The sequence below is a fragment of the Thermobia domestica genome, chromosome 1 (genome assembly GCF_964235325.1).
Source record: "Thermobia domestica chromosome 1, izTheDome1.hap1.1, whole genome shotgun sequence".
Lineage (NCBI taxonomy): Eukaryota > Metazoa > Arthropoda > Insecta > Zygentoma > Lepismatidae > Thermobia > Thermobia domestica.
Window position 1 is genome coordinate 301,090,272 of NC_137454.1, and position 16,440 is coordinate 301,106,711.

Consider the following 16,440-nt stretch of genomic DNA (forward strand, 5'->3'; position numbering starts at 1 on the left):
ACCGGAAACCACAAAATCTCATAGCGACGGGATTATGGTATTGGCGAAACAATGATAGAAGGAACATGTGTACGTAGTTTCATAAGTTAGTTTCAAATCACAATAAATGTACTCTCAGCTTTTATCTCCAAAGGTTCCATATTTTTTATACTTCTGATAGTAATAGCATATTATAAATTGGTTTCTGAATTCTACTTTCGCCTTTTATTTCATTTTTTGAATGAAAAGCCAATGACAATTATATATCGTACGAGACTCAACCAGAGAGTAGAAAATCAAACATTACTTATTTACCTCTTTCAGCTTTTGCTAAAATAACGCAGAACTTCTTCAGTCCCTTTGGGGTCAGCCTTTCACCGCCCATTCATCAAATTAAACTGTGCATCAATGGAATGTATATACAACTAAAAATAATAGACATTCCCTTTTACCCAACTTCGATTCGACATTTTGTTCTTGAATTATAGCTTTTTGGGGGCCATTTTTTCCGAGAAATTTTCGGCTGGCCATTCCGCCGAAAGGAAGCATTTCTACACCCAGCTTGTTCTACACTTTTTGTCTTATCTTGGTGTCAGAAACCACCTTTCAAACGCTGACCGCGTACTTTTGAAAACCATGTGTATATTTTATAGTTTCAGTCTACATTAATATCAATAATATAGTTTACTATGTCAGTGGTGCCCCCCCCCTCATGTCCATGACGCACCCCCCTCAATTGTCTATCCGTAGGTGTTCTTCCATGAAAAAAATCTTTTCGATTAATTTTTACACCCCCTCAAACATATTTATATAGATTTTTAACCCCCCAAATATTTCAATGACGCAGTTTGCGTCATAGCCCCCCCTTGTGGGCACCCCTGTAGACTATGTTATAGTAAAATAAAAAAAGTAAAGAAAAAGTTGAAGTTTGAATCAGTGTCAAAGTGTTTTCTGTCTATTTTCTGTTGACAGGAAGTCGTTCTATTCACTTACCCACCAGACTTTGTTGCAAAAATTGGTTTTCTGTTACTGTACATTAGGGATGGGCACGAGTGAGTTCTACTAGCGAGTTTCTTTGAAACTCGACTCGACTTGAAACAGACATCTTTGAGCTCGACTCAAGAACTCGGTTCGAAAAATTTTCCTCCAACTCGACTAGAATTCGGATGGAGTTTTGAATCGAGTCGAGCCAAAAACAAGTCAAATCCTGTGTGTAGTTTCAAGTACTCTCTTCAAGTATCCTACATAAACAAAATATACTACTACTACTACTACTACTACTACTACTACTACTACTTATTATTATTATTATTATTATTATTATTATTATTATTATCATTATTATTATTATTATTATTATTATTATTATTATTATTATTATTATTATTATTATTATTATTATTATTATAACAACACTGTGTATAAACATGAAATATAGGCGGGTTGTATCTGAACACTAAAAACTAGTTGGCTGCCGATCTTTGTAAACCTGAAGTCTAGGAGGCAGGGTCATCGTTCGAATGTTCTGGGTTTGAGTTCCGGAGGAGCAAGTATTCGGGCTCGAGCGAAAAACTGATAAAAGTTGTAGGACGCCGGGAAATATGTTCAAAACTGCTCGGCACGGGTTCAGGTTGTCTTCCCGCGTGAGCCAAACTAAGCCGATGGCTCATTCCAACCGAGTAGACCCCAGCCGATGGCTCATCCGAATCGAGCCTAACGAGCTGATGGCTCATCCCAACCGAGCTGGCTCGAGCTGTTCGCTCAGTTGAAACGAGCTGAGCCGGTTTATATCATTACCCCTTCAGCTTGGGCTCAAAAATTTGACAGTGCAAGTCTCAGCCTTGATGGTAAAAACTACAGTAGGCTATATAGGTACTTATATTGGTGCTCACGACATTTGAGGCTGTCTCGCTATCGAGATGAGACGAGATGCAAGCAATGTTTTCTCTCGTGAACAACAATAAAAGCATTACACATTACTGTTTACATTTCTTATGAATTTCGCTTTCCAGTCTAATCAGGCCATGATTTCAAAACGAGTTAAAACGAGCTGAGGGAGCGAGCCATTTATCAAACTCGACTCGACTCGAAACTCGACCTCCAAAACAGTGACTCGGCACGGAACTCGACTCGAGAAATTTACCTTTGATTCGCCTCGTGCCCTATCCCTACTGTACATGGATTTTCTTGCCTAGTGAGTCGCTTCGAGTCTTGAGAAAAATTGTTTTCCATTTTTCCTATATTTGAGCGGTTTGGGCGAACACAATGATAAGCGCCATTCCCGGTAAAATTGAATTATTAGGTGGAAAGGGTTGGGAATGAACAATTGAACAGTATGTAAGTAGTTATGTAACTGCAGGATATGTAATTTCGGATATGTAACTGCAGATGGCTGGAAAGCTTGTTTGGTATGTGTTATTGTATTGAATTGCATGAAAATGATCATTCTTTCCCAGTTTAATCGAAAGTTAGAAAATGTGACATACCATTGTTTCCCGAGCCGCTCATAGTGTATATATATACAGTATATATTCCTAACCTAATTTTTTAATTAAATTTCTCGTGTGTTTCCCTCACCACACGTAGTAAATAAATTAGTGTCACGTATCCTTGGAATCATTAACACCCTACAAAGAGCAGAAATATTATTGAAACATGACATTTGTTATGTTTTAATCGGATTACCTAAATGAAACACACATTGATTACGCAAAATAGAAGCCTCAATTTAAATTTTCTTGTATAGAAATATAAACGAGCATTACTGTGTATAATTTCATTCGTTGAAAAATGATTTCATTAGGAGGTACAAACTCAACTTCACTTGTTTGCACTGTGTATTGTGGAAACGGAATGCGAACTGACATGGGAGAAATATCATGAGGAAATGATGAATAATTTTCAAAGAAAATCGATGTTTAATAATGTTACGTATATTTTATATAGTAACTTTATTTTTTGTAATTTTTCGATATTAGAATATAATACACTTTGTCAATTTATTATCTTTGTAGGGGACATGGTAGCTCAGTGGTAGAGAGTCTACCTCTGATGCGCGAGGTCCCTGGTTCGATCCCCGGCCCAGTAAGCTTGTAGTGGACAATATCGTGTCCTTGGTTTTTCTCGGGGACGTTTCCATTTCCTCTTTCTCACTCCACCAATTCTTCTATCATCCCCACTTCCCTTAATCATCATCTTCCTTGGCCAAAACGGCATAATCGTGGCACGTTAAACTGAAATATTTCATTTCCTCATTATCATTGTAGAATTATTTCCTCCCTTCCACTGTCAAATTGGCATTAGAGAATTAAAATAAATGCTTGGAGATCATTGGCAGTGGAGGATGAATTGCAGGGCTCCACAACAGGTACTGAACAAGAGAGGGATCATATACCAAGCGTCACCATGAAGACAGTTATAACAAGAATGCTCGCTTTTCACAAAAACAAACAGTTACAACAAGAATGCTCGCTTTTCACAAAAACAAACAGTTATAATAAGAATGCTCGCTTTTCACAAAAAAAAAAAAAAAAAAAAACAAATAGTTATAACATGAATGCTCGCTTTTCACACAAAAACAAACAGTTATAACAAGAATGCTCGCTTTTCACACAAAAACAAACAGTTGTAACAAGAATGCTCAATTTTCACACAAAAACAAATAGTTATAACAAGAATGCTCAATTTTCACACAAAAACAAAGTTATAACAAGAATGCTCGCTTTTCACAAAATAACAAAGTTGCTGTATTTTAAAGATAAATAGTGTTCAATGATTTTCGAAGTTAGATTATTACAATATACTTTTTTTTTCTTGTAAGTGTAATAGAATTAGTGTAGGTAATTGTGTGCTATCGAGTTACTTGGAACAAAGCATTATTGTAGAACTGACATCAATTTTTGTTTTAAATAAACTACAGATATGGGCTCCTTGATCATTTGAGTCGGTTAGCATGAATTGATGCTGCTCAGGATAAATATACACGCAATTCAGAGCACAATTTTCATAGATTTTTATTGTTTGACGTAAAGCCTGCTACTTGTCTAGGAAGAAGTTAATTACAAAACTCTACAGGCATGAACTAGCTGTGTCGTTTATCTGCCAGATGAGCTTCTAGAGGGGGGCCCATCTCTATGGTTGCTATATTACGTCTGGTATTTAATATACGTGGTTTGCTATATTAGGTATACATTTTCGTGAGCTAGAAGGGCCCGGGCCCCACCCTGCCCTCCCCTTCGAGCGCCCATGCAGATGTGGAAGGTAGAGGGTCATAGTGGCGATATCCTAGAAGAACCTCAGTCGTACACTGTAAGAACTTAGAATAAAATTACAATAAAACTGCGGTAAAACCCTTGATTTCTTTCAAATTACAGTTGAAAGTAAGCAGGAATTGATTATTACTAGTAGTCTATGGGTAAAGGAGTGTATGTGTCACTGTTAAGAAAAGCAAAAATAGATACAATCTACTAGTTAAGAGTGTATTTTGCTACATAAGTATACAGTAGGTAAATAAAAACAATTTTTTCCAGCAAAATAAAAACTCAGTTATTATTGATAACGAAATAACATACCTTTTAGAGCCACAAAATCGTCTTTTTTTCCTTTTCTTGATAAATGCGCGTCAGAAATTACCCAAAAGTATGTTGGTTTCTATTCGATGAGATCCATAGTCTGATATTCTATATCTATCTTTCGACAAATTTTTTAGTTAAACAGAAATTAAAATTTAAGATTAAATGATAATTTTGTACTATATTACATTAATCATAGTATGTACTGTTTCCTTACTAGTGTCATAATGAAGAACGTAATCCAAGCAGTGTTCGTAGTTTGAGAAGAAATTTCCCTAATTTGGGGAAATTTCCTAGGTAAATTTAGCAAAAGGGTTTTTTTTTTTTTTTTTTTTTTTTTTTTGGATACAACGCTACAATCCAAGGAAATTCTCGCGCTGAATGATTGACCAACATAAATCTCCAAATCTTTCTTTGTTCTTCAGAAATATACCAATACAATAGCAACAGTGTGTGTGTATGTTCAAAGTAACATAATTTGCACCCATTGTTGGTCAAGTTTATTTGTGTATACTTTTTTGTAAAAAAAAAAAAAAAAAAAAAAATAATAATAATAATAATAATAATAATAATAAAAATTGAAGCAAATGTATAAAACAAATGTGGTGAGCACTTCCTTTAATATAGCTGAATAAATTTTATCACATTACTTCTGTCATAGGAATTCGACACTTACAAACCAGGGCAAATTTGATAAGAAAACGGAAAAATTTTGTGTCAGTCGTAGTCGAGGGAAATTTTCTTAAGGAAACCTGCGAACACTAAGCGCGAGTGTACAGGTACTGCTGTACAGGTACTCACCTCAATAAGAGGCGTGATGGTTTCGCGGATGTCATTTTCTCAGCTTAATAAAATTTATCGATTTATGTGTGTCACATCTTTCAATATTTTTTCTCACGAAGTGTAAATAATATTGTAGATTAATTACTATTTAAATACTGAATACTGATATTTTTGTATATATTCATTGATACACTCATCACCATTTACCGGGAATGTTCTGCCACGGAACATCACATTTTGCGTGTTGATTAAATGTTTTGCATTATTATTACCAAACTGTTTCCAAATACTCAGCATATCACCACGAAGTTTATATACGTACTCTGTGTTTTTACATACAACATATGAATAGGGCTGCCATAATTTTTTTGATCCAAAATACGGACTAACCTTATACGTTATCACACAATTATTTACTGTGATACTTAAACACTATTGGAAACTAACATCTTTTATATTTTATTCATTAGCACAAATATAATAAATCATGGCATTAGATTACGTATATTAAATCTAACCAAAAGAACTCTGGAATAGAAAAATGAGTATATAAAAAAAGATAACCTATTTATACATAGTAACTAAAATATAAATTGTATGATGAAAACACAATTTTTTGTTACATGAATTAGTAACTTCGGTATTTGCCTTTATCACATTAGAAGTGCCAAAATTTAAAGGAAAAACCAACAAACATTGTATCAAAAATGTAAAAGAAAACTTATTAAATGATTATATTGATATTGTAGTATGGTTTTTCGAAATAACATTATTGCATATGTTAGAACTGTTTATGTGCGAGAAAAAGAACATTCACTATTTCTAGGGGTGAACCGCTCTATGGCGGTTCTGATCTGTCACAGTAACAGTGTTGCAACCAACGTCAATAATAAAGACCAAATTTTGCCTGTGATTTTAGCGATTTCCGACTCGAAAATTTTCAAGCAGCTCCAAAAACTTTCAAATACGGACATTTTCCTATTTCATGCTTGGTACGATACGGACACGGACACAGACCCAAAAATACAAACAGTCCTTACAAAATATGGACATATGGCAACCCTACATATGAATATCTGATGCAAGAACTAGATTTGGTTAAGTTTTGAAACTGCGCAAAGACATTTAAGAGGAGAAATTTATTTTAGAGATTAGAATTTTAAGTAACAACTTACAAGCAACAAGGAGAATTTTCCGATTTCGAGTGCAAGAAAGTCGACTTTATCTAGTCTCAACTTTAATCAGATACACTTATTAGTGTCTCTCGAAAAATGACCTTCGGGTTGATGGAGGTTTCTAAAAATTTTGCCTAACGATTTTCACGCATAGGATAGTGTCCTCATTTCCTGGAAAGAGTCCCTGAATTTAATGTAGATGTTGTAATATATTATATTCATCATATAAAGGCAACTTGAAAAGCGTCTCCGGATTCACTGAAGAAAATCTGGTAACCTTAGAATATGAATGAATCCATCGGTTGGTGGTGCGAGTTAACGGCTTGACTGTTTTGACTTGGAACGTTACTTTGTGATATTTCACTGAACTCCAATGAAATCACACTTAAACCACCAAGTATTTTGAAACCAGAAAAGGTTTGTATGTATTTTTCAAATATATCCCATAATTCTTGTTCTTACTATTCTTCCAGTGCGAGAAACGGGAACTTTCTCTCTTTTCATTGAAAAATAGAGCTTCGTACATGAACGAGTTTGCGTAACATTTGTGTAAGTATCATTTTTCAATAGTCAATGTAAGATATCTTGTGAGCTTCTAATTTGTGGAATATCGTTTCACCCACTTTACTACCCATCAATAATTTACGATGTGGAATACTCTCCAACGTAATTCACTTGAATCTCAATTTACTACAAATTTAATGCTTTATTATGATGTAACAGAACTACATCATACACCAAATCTTTGGAAATCCTATAGTGTATGCAAGTCATAAAATGTAATAGCAGGCCCGTATCCACTGGGGGGCTAAGGAGCCGGGCTCTCCCTAAATTTTTACTAGTTCCTAAAATTTTCACGGTAGGCTTGCAAGTGAACTATAATAAGGTGATGAGCTATAGTATAATCGGATCGGGGCCCCCTAACTTCTACCGTCCCCCCTAAATTTTTGGGCTGGCTACGAGCATGTGTAACAACAGCGCTATTTTCCTGACCTTACTCACTGCCAACATCTTTCTTCTGAAATTTTCATGAAATTGCTATTTCTCTAGCCCTTTTTCTTATTAACGTTGGTGATAGAGGCCTGAAATAAGCTGTTGGAAGGTGTTTACTTGAAGGACTGATTTGCCTCCGCGTGCTAAGATTTAAGATTGCAAATTTTGGCTAGAGAAATCCTGTTGGTGAAGCTGAAGTTAGAAAATTAATACGCAAACTCAGTTTAACATAGAACAGAATCATTTCGTGGCTTTAGGGAATAGCTTCAAGACACAATATACAATTTAAACCTCATTTTGGGCTTAATTGCAGTATTTTCCAGCAAATATGAAACGGGGTTTTCTCAGATGAATATTACAGCATTTTATTTAGGTCATCTCTACTTGTACAGACAATCTTTGCACTGCTGTTTGTTAGAGTAGTTGCATGCATTTCGCAGTTTAACCCTGGAAAATAGTGTGAACTTATGTCTGCCTCGAAGTAGTCAATCTGCAATTGATACCAGAAGAGAGAAACAATCTAAAGATGACGAAGGTATATTGGAGATTAGTTAAACATATGGAAGATTCAGTAATGAACAAATTCATATTGTCTACTGGCACCTTCTTTTCAAAAAGGTAAACAGTGTGCAAAAGTAAATCAAAGAGAAATGACGAAAGTAAAACTTCTATTTACAACAAAAAGTAATTAAGAGAAATCTAGCAATTTCCTTTAACAACTTCGTGATTGGTGTGGTAAACTGTTGCTAGTTATTTTCCTATAGCTTCAGTCAAGAATTATAGGTTTACTCGTACTGTAAAAGTAATGAAAAAGAGTTGTAAAAGAAACGTTTGTAAGTGATGTAATGTTTTAATTTCCTGTTGTTATTTTATCTTTTTCTTTAAAGAAGATATCACATTAACTTGCAGAACACATGCTAAAGGATTTTCAGAACGATCATAGGTCAGGACGGCCATAAAGTTCGAACCTCCTTGTAATCTAAGAACAGAAAACTCACATTATAGAAAGATTTTACTATGGATAAAGACTCAACGCAACGACCCCTACCCCCGCCCCTTACCGAGTTATCGTATCATACATGCTCAAAATTTAATATTTTTAAATACTGGTGGGGGTGGCACAAATAATTTGAAAGTTTCAGAGATTGTAGATACTACTATGTAAGTGCAAATGTGAACATTTTTTTTAAAAAAAAATCTTGAAAGTTTGCAATTTTCTTTTTGTGTGTGTGTTGAAAATTTCAAAAAATCGTTAAAAAAATTGAGGGGATAGGACAGCGTTTCCCAACCGGTGTGCCGCGGCACACTGGTGTGCCGTGAATGGGCCGCTGGTGTGCTGCGAGAAATTGAAACAAAACTAATTTTATAGCAATCAAATTGGAAAACGTAGGGAAAATGTATATTTGTATTTCACAATACTATGAACCTCTACTATGAATCTACAATTTTAAGTTTGATACCGGGTTACTGTTCTGTACATTTCTAATGTTGAAAAAAGTATTTGTTATAATTGTTATGACCATTATTGCTTCCTTTTTGTTGCAGACTATTTAGTAACTTGAAAATTTAAAATATCATTCAATCCTTTCGACAAATTACCTATATTTACGTTTTAAAAGTAAAAGAGATTTGTTTGTTCGTTCGTTATTTAGTGATCTTCCTTCTTAGTAAAAGGTTGGATACAGTTTTTAAAAAGAAATCGTATTTTTGGAAACCTGAGTCCAATATTTCATTGCAATTGTTTACTTTTTCTAATTAGAATGAGAAATAAGCACAATGATTTACCAAGGGGGAAAAAAACAGTGAAAGAGCTTTCTTCTCTGTGAGATCAATAATCACAGAAAAAATACCACTGTGTTTTATATTTACAAATAATAATGCCTATAAGTGTGCCGCGAGAATCCAAGTAACACCCGTAGTGTGCCGCAAGTTGAAAAAGGTTGGGAAACTCTGGGATAGGATAATATAAAATTTTGAAGAAAAAATCAGCGACGTGTTCCCCTCAATTTTTTGACGATGTTAATTTTTTTACCAGTTTTAGTAACAAGTCCAAAAATGAACTCAATTTCTAACTTTTGACCCTAGTATTAGATCCGAAAATGAACTCGATTTCTAACTTTTGACCCTAGTATTAGGTCGAAAAATGAACTCGATTTCTAACTTTTGACCCTAGTATTAGGTCGGAAAATGAATTCGATTTCTAACTTTTGACCCTAATATTAGATCCGAAAGTGAACTCGATTTCTAACTTTTGACCCTAGTATTAGGTCGGAAAATGAACTCGATTTCTAACTTTTGCCCCTAGTATTAGGTCGGAAAATGAACTCGATTTCTAACTTTTGACCCTAATATTAGATCCGAAAATGAACTCGATTTCTAACTTTTGACCCTAGTATTAGGTCGGAAAATGAACTCGATTTCTAACTTTTGACCCTAGTATTAGGTCGGAAAATGAACTCGATTTCTAACTTTTGACCCTAATGTTAGATCCGAAAATGAACTCGATTTCTAACTTTTGCCCCTAGTATTAGGTCGGAAAATGAACTCGATTTCTAACTTTTGACCCTAGTATTAGGTCGGAAAATGAACTCGATTTCTAACTTTTGACCCTAATATTAGATCCGAAAATGAACTCGATTTCTAACTTTTGACCCTAGTATTAGGTCGGAAAATGAACTCGATTTCTAACTTTTGACCCTAGTATTAGGTCGGAAAATGAACTCGATTTCTAACTTTTGACCCTAATATTAGATCCGAAAATGAACTCGATTTCTAACTTTTGACCCTAGTATTAGGTCGGAAAATGAACTCGATTTCTAACTTTTGACCTTTTACTTTAGGACTAAGTTTAGTGATTGTTGATCAAACTGTTCTCGAGATTTTTCGTCTCCTGGACAGATGAACGGACAGACATGGTAGATATTTAAATGAGTTTTGGTAAACCAAACTTCTTTTAAAAATATAGTGTTAAAAAGATGCAGAAAAAGTGAACATACATAGAAACAAAATCTAAGTATTACTTAGTCAGAGATAGAATTCATTGTGAGGAAATCGATAAATTGTATCGAAATAGCAACATTGTACGATCCTCCTGCTCAATCAAAAGTGTGATTCCGTTGGTGTGTAACTTATTAGTGTAGCAAAGCCTATACATTACATTACTCTCTGATATTACAATCGTTTGTCAATGCATTCTAGGGTGTACAGTAAAACTTTTAGAGATTGAAAAATTTTAATTAATGTGGTGATGAAAATAAAACTTGATGCTTAGGCCCATTCCAAGCATGGAACCCTGTAATACAGAACATACGCTTAAAATTCTGGATATATATAGGTAATGTTGTCTGTCTCATCTAAGTCTGCGACTTGAAATATTTCCGAATGACAAAAATGTGACAAATCTAGTTACTTAAGTATGTATCCATGTCAGGAACTTATAAAATTCTGTGAACAAGTGCCTCCAGGGGTCCCATCATAGAGCCTCGGAGGCAAACTTGAAAATTTTAAATGAAGCCTCCCTATTTTATTGCAGATTCGGATTTTGCGACCGAAAATACGCAAATTTAACTTAAAGTACTTTTTCATCCTCCTACTAGATGACGCTGTAATCGCAAAAAATGAATATCATCATGAGTCACCTAACTTTGCGACCTGTGATATTTCCGAAATGACAAAAAATGTGACAAATTTAGTTACGTAAGAATATACCCATGTCAGGGGCCTATAAAATTCTGTGAACAATAAGTGCCCCCAGTCTTCCTATTACAGGGCCCCGGGAGCCAAGTTGAAAATTTAAAATAAAAACCCTCATTTTTATTGCAGATTCGTATTCTGCGACCGAAAATACGCAAATTTTACTTGCAGTACTTTTGCGGCGAATTTCGTGCCAAGTTTCACGGTAGAATTTTCACGAAATGTAACGATTGATAACGTCGTATAGCCCCTATGTAGTCATACAACTCCAGATGAGTGTTAAAGCATCCTAACGGCGACCATTGAGTTTCTTGGTGTCAGGAACTTACATTTAAAAATGTTTTGATACGGTGAATTCCAATTTTCACTACAAGTTCTCGCTGTTTACATCATAGGGCATACGAACGGCTTTTTTTTTTTTTTTTTTTCAGTTGAGGGATAAAGCATTCTAATGGTGACTATTGGGTTTCTTGACCTCGAAAACCTAAGTTTTTTTTAATGACTTGATTCGGTGAATTTCATAACAACTTTCTAATTTGGTCACGTTTTTGCGAAAAACACCATCCTGAAGACGTCATAGGGAATTTTCTGGCAAAGGATGCACTTTCATGTTTGCCAACAGGCATTTTCTTCCTCTGCTAATCATCTTTTATCAATGTACCAAGTGATAATTCTCCGCTAAGAAAGGGGGAAGTTTTTCACCTACATGCCCACAATCTATGCCATCTACAGACGTGGACAAATTATTAGCAATTTTAGGATTTTCAAGCGAAAATTGAAGAAAATTACAAATTAAAGAAAGAATACGTGTGTAAACGTTTTAATATATGAATAATTTTCTATTTCATTACATTCTACGTACAGTTGCAGTATTTTACAACATTGTATGGAAACCCTGGACTAGACGTAGTGCCTGGATTCGCTTTGGCACTTGGTTTATTAAAGTACAGCAGAAGTTCTTCATTTCTGGATCACCGTGCCATATATTATTCACCACTTCTATCAACTGGTTTCTTGAAGTTGGATGCTGCTCCGTAACTTTTTTTCTTCAGGAAGGCCCACAAAGACTCTATGGGGTTCATTTTTGGGTTGTTTTCTGGCCACGGAAGGACTCTGACACCTTTCTGTTCCAACGTCTTAGAAATAGCCTTAGCAGGGTAGCACGGCGCACCATCATGCATAAAACTCGGGTTCCCAGATGGAAACCATTGATGCAACTATGGCAAAAGATGTTCTTTGATGACTTTTTGATATTGTCCTGCGTTCATGTTTTCTTCTACTACATAGAAACGATCCATCCCTTTCACACTAATGCAGCTCCATACCATCACTCGTGTTGGATATTTCACACTTTGTCTTACACAATCTCCCCTAAAGTCTTCGCCTTTGGTTTTCCTCACATACTGGGAGTTCTCCTCTTCTACAGGAATTATAGTCTCATCTCTGAATACAACGTATGGACAAATGACCACATTTTAATGACTTTAAAATTACTGAAGTTCACATGAATCACATTCAAGTTCGTTCACTAACCAACAATACAGACAACCTGTACATTTGCAATCTATCACATCACACTTAAATGATGTATCATGACAAATAAAATATTAACCTATCTTTCCCCAATTATCTACAGTCCAATCCTGATTATCTCTGGCTCACTGATACCGTTTCTTCACCATCACCGAAGTCAGTTTTTGTTTCTTGCTGGGACGCCTAGGTTTCAATCTTTCTCAAACAATCGGCGACGAACAATTCTCGATGAAACATGGACACCAGCATTTGCGAGCATTCCTTGTAGCTGTGTAGAAGTTGTTCGATGATTTTTCTTGATTCCCTTACTAGCAGTCCGTCTGCATAGGCTGATAGCAGTGATTTTCGGCCGCAGGCACCTTTACATTTTGGTGACAGTTTATTCCCACTTCTTAAGTTTTGTGCAAATCTTGTAACATACGATGCACTACCTCTACGTTTCTACTAATCTCTAACTTAGACATGCTCTTCAAGTTCAACAGAGTAAGAATAGTCACTCGTTTCTTTGGCAACATATCTTTTCTCTTACCCATTGCTCCAAAATCACAGTTCACAACAATTCCAAGAGTCCTCTTCAAGCAAACACACAAAATCGCACTTGAACCACCATACATGTATACAAAATGTTCCATGAACCAGTAGTTATGTTCCAGCAAGTCTTTTTTCTATTAAGAAAGGCTTTTAACTGAACATTATCAGCGATTTTATCTCTGAAGACGAGTTTACTTGCCCCCTGGGCTTTTTCTCTATTCAAACATTTCTCGTCTCGAAACCACGTGTCCTCATGTTGCATCAGATTGCTTGATCAATTATTACTTAAGAATTCGTACACAACTTATAAATGTTCCTCAGTGATAACATTGTCATGTGGTGTCTCACAAATGACTAGCTCTCTTCAACAAAATTTAGGAAATACAATAAATCCACAAATTTATATGAATTTTAAAAAATGCTAATAATTTGTCCACGTCTGTACATACCTGACCTTGTCAATGACCCGCCCTCCAATCTTAAAATCTCCAACTTTCATTAATGCTTCTTTATTAAGCATTAACTTGAAACATTGAAGAATTAGTGAGACACGCAACACTTTTATTTGACTTCTATTTCAATCTCCATACTATTGGTTTCCCTTGATGCAGGCGCAACTTTACTCCTTGTCCTGTTTATAAGTTGCCAATAAGTTAACGATGGCTCCAGTTGGCCTTGATTTTTATAAATATTTCCATAACTTTGCTCCAGTTAACCATGTTGGAAAATATTTGCCAGTCGATAAAGCACAAACGTAGTATAGCATCGCTGGTGTTATTTCCTTTCCGGAATCCAAACCGACCTTCCCCCAGTATCTCTTCTATCTTGCTTTCCAGTTTGCGCCCAATAATATTCCAGAGTTGGAAGTATGGCTAATGGTTCTATTGTCATGACGTTCTTTGTTTGTTTTTCCTTAGATAATGAAGCCATTGTAATACTTAGAAAATCCTTTGGCTATTCTCCACTGAGGTAAATCTTGTTAATAAATAAAGCCATTGCCTTCATTGCGTTATCTCCTAATCACTTGAGCAAATTTGCTGGAATGTCATCGTTTCTAGTGGCCTCCCCCCTTCTCATGTCTTTGATGGTTTGTAGTACTTCTCTTTCAATATACACGATCCTTTACCTTCTTCATCATCCTCTGCTTCTGCTTCAATCGGGATCTCTCTTGGACGGTCCTTCTGGTTATATAATTCCTTTATGTATTCATTCTAAATTCTAAGATTTCTCCGATGGTCAGTAAATACGTGACCTTATTGTTGATCTTCGATTTCAAACGTGCCTATATTTTGTTTTAGCTTCCCTTCCAATTGTGCTTTCTAAAATATCAGATATACCTGCCGCGCCGTTTAAGTTTCATTATTTCTTCACATATTTTTTCCACATACTTATCTTTAGCTGTCAGCTTCTCTTCTCTTCTCATTATTCAATGTTCTATATTCTTTGATGTTCCTTCTGCGTTTCTCCATCTTCTTAAACTTTGCATCAGTTACTCGCGGTTTTCTCGGTGCTCTTTCCACCTTGGCAATGTAGTAATTGAGTGTACCTAGCAGAATATCCTTAACTTTTACCCAGTTATTTTCTGTGTTTTACCATATCGGCTATTGTACAGAAATTCTTTTCTCTCTCTTTTGTCATATTATTGTTCTAAATTATATTTTCTACTTCTTCCAGTTTTCTTACTTGACTTTGACCAATTTGCACTTCTGCCACTAAGGAATTGTGATCCGAATGATTTGGTAATGTCTGAATCATTCCTTGAAAGCATACTCGATTTGATACTGCCTACTTATCTTCTTGACTTTTCCACGTGTACAGCTTCGTTTTTCTTTCTGTAAACCATGTATTCATTACTATCATATTATGCTGTTTGCAAAAGTCGAAAAATATCGAGCCCCGTGCGTTTTTAATTTTTTTTAACCTAGTACAAATGATTCCATTATATTCCTTGTAGCTTTTATTCCCACTACCCTTTGGAAGTCCCCAATTACTATGACGTTGACCTTGCCTTTTTCCTCCTGATGCAAGACGTCACTAAACTCGTCATACAGAATATTAGTCCACTTCCTCTTCATTGTAATCATGGTCCGTTTTAGGCATATACACTTGTCTTATTGGTTTTGCACTTTACAAACATCAGGCGGTCATCACAGCATTCAATCTTAGTTACTTATTTTACTATTTCGCTTTTAATTACTTTCGCTAGATCATTCTCGCTCTTAACACCACCCATATAATTTTCCGACTCTATTTCACTTTTTTTTTTCTTCGTATGACACTTCATTCAAACTCATTGTTTTTACGTTATACTTATTTATTCCTATTTTTAAATTTTCAAGTTTACCCACACGTTGTAAAGCTCGTTTATTCTAGGTTTCTATGCTGAGATGAAAATTATTATTAACATTTTCTCCTTTGACGATTCTCCCCGAAGTATTCCGTATCCGGAGATTTGAACGGGGGACTCCTTTATCTCCGGAATATTTTACCTAAAAAGGAACTATCATTATGTTTACCCTCCTCCTCCGTCTCTCAGAATATAACGGAGTTAATTTTTAGGAATGCTCACGAGACAAGATTTGTAGCTGTCTCGTGTGCTGTAAAAGTCATGTCTCGACTCGAAAAATGTATATTTCTCTATTGGAAGAGCCGTGTCCCGACTCGAATTTTGTAAGGAAAGTCCTGTCTCGACTCGTCTCATGCGCATCCCTATTAATTTTGCTTATCCCATTCATCTTTTGAAACTATTATATAACTACTTATGTTTCCATCTATTCCATTTTAAAATAGAGCCATTTAATAGCAGTTTGAAGTTTGTTTTTGTTTCTTTCTACACTCTCTCCTCTCTCTACTATAAATAGGGATATTGTTCAAGTAATGTCGATTGAATTAAACCTAATTCCAAATAAAAGTACCATATGAGCAACAACAATACTACTACAGGTGTAAGGTATTTACTCTGTGTTGTGTTGCTTAGATACTATAGAGTGAATAGCTATTTCAAGGATTATAATGTTTCTATGTAAAGTTGTAAGAATATTGAATAAATACAACCGACCGCAAGAGAAAAGGACAACCTAAAAAAAATAATAAAAAAGGGAACACTGAAAGTGTAGGAGGGTTAGAAAAAAGTAATCTATGCTTGTTGCGGTACAGCACGACGTCCTCAGTTTATCCCGTAA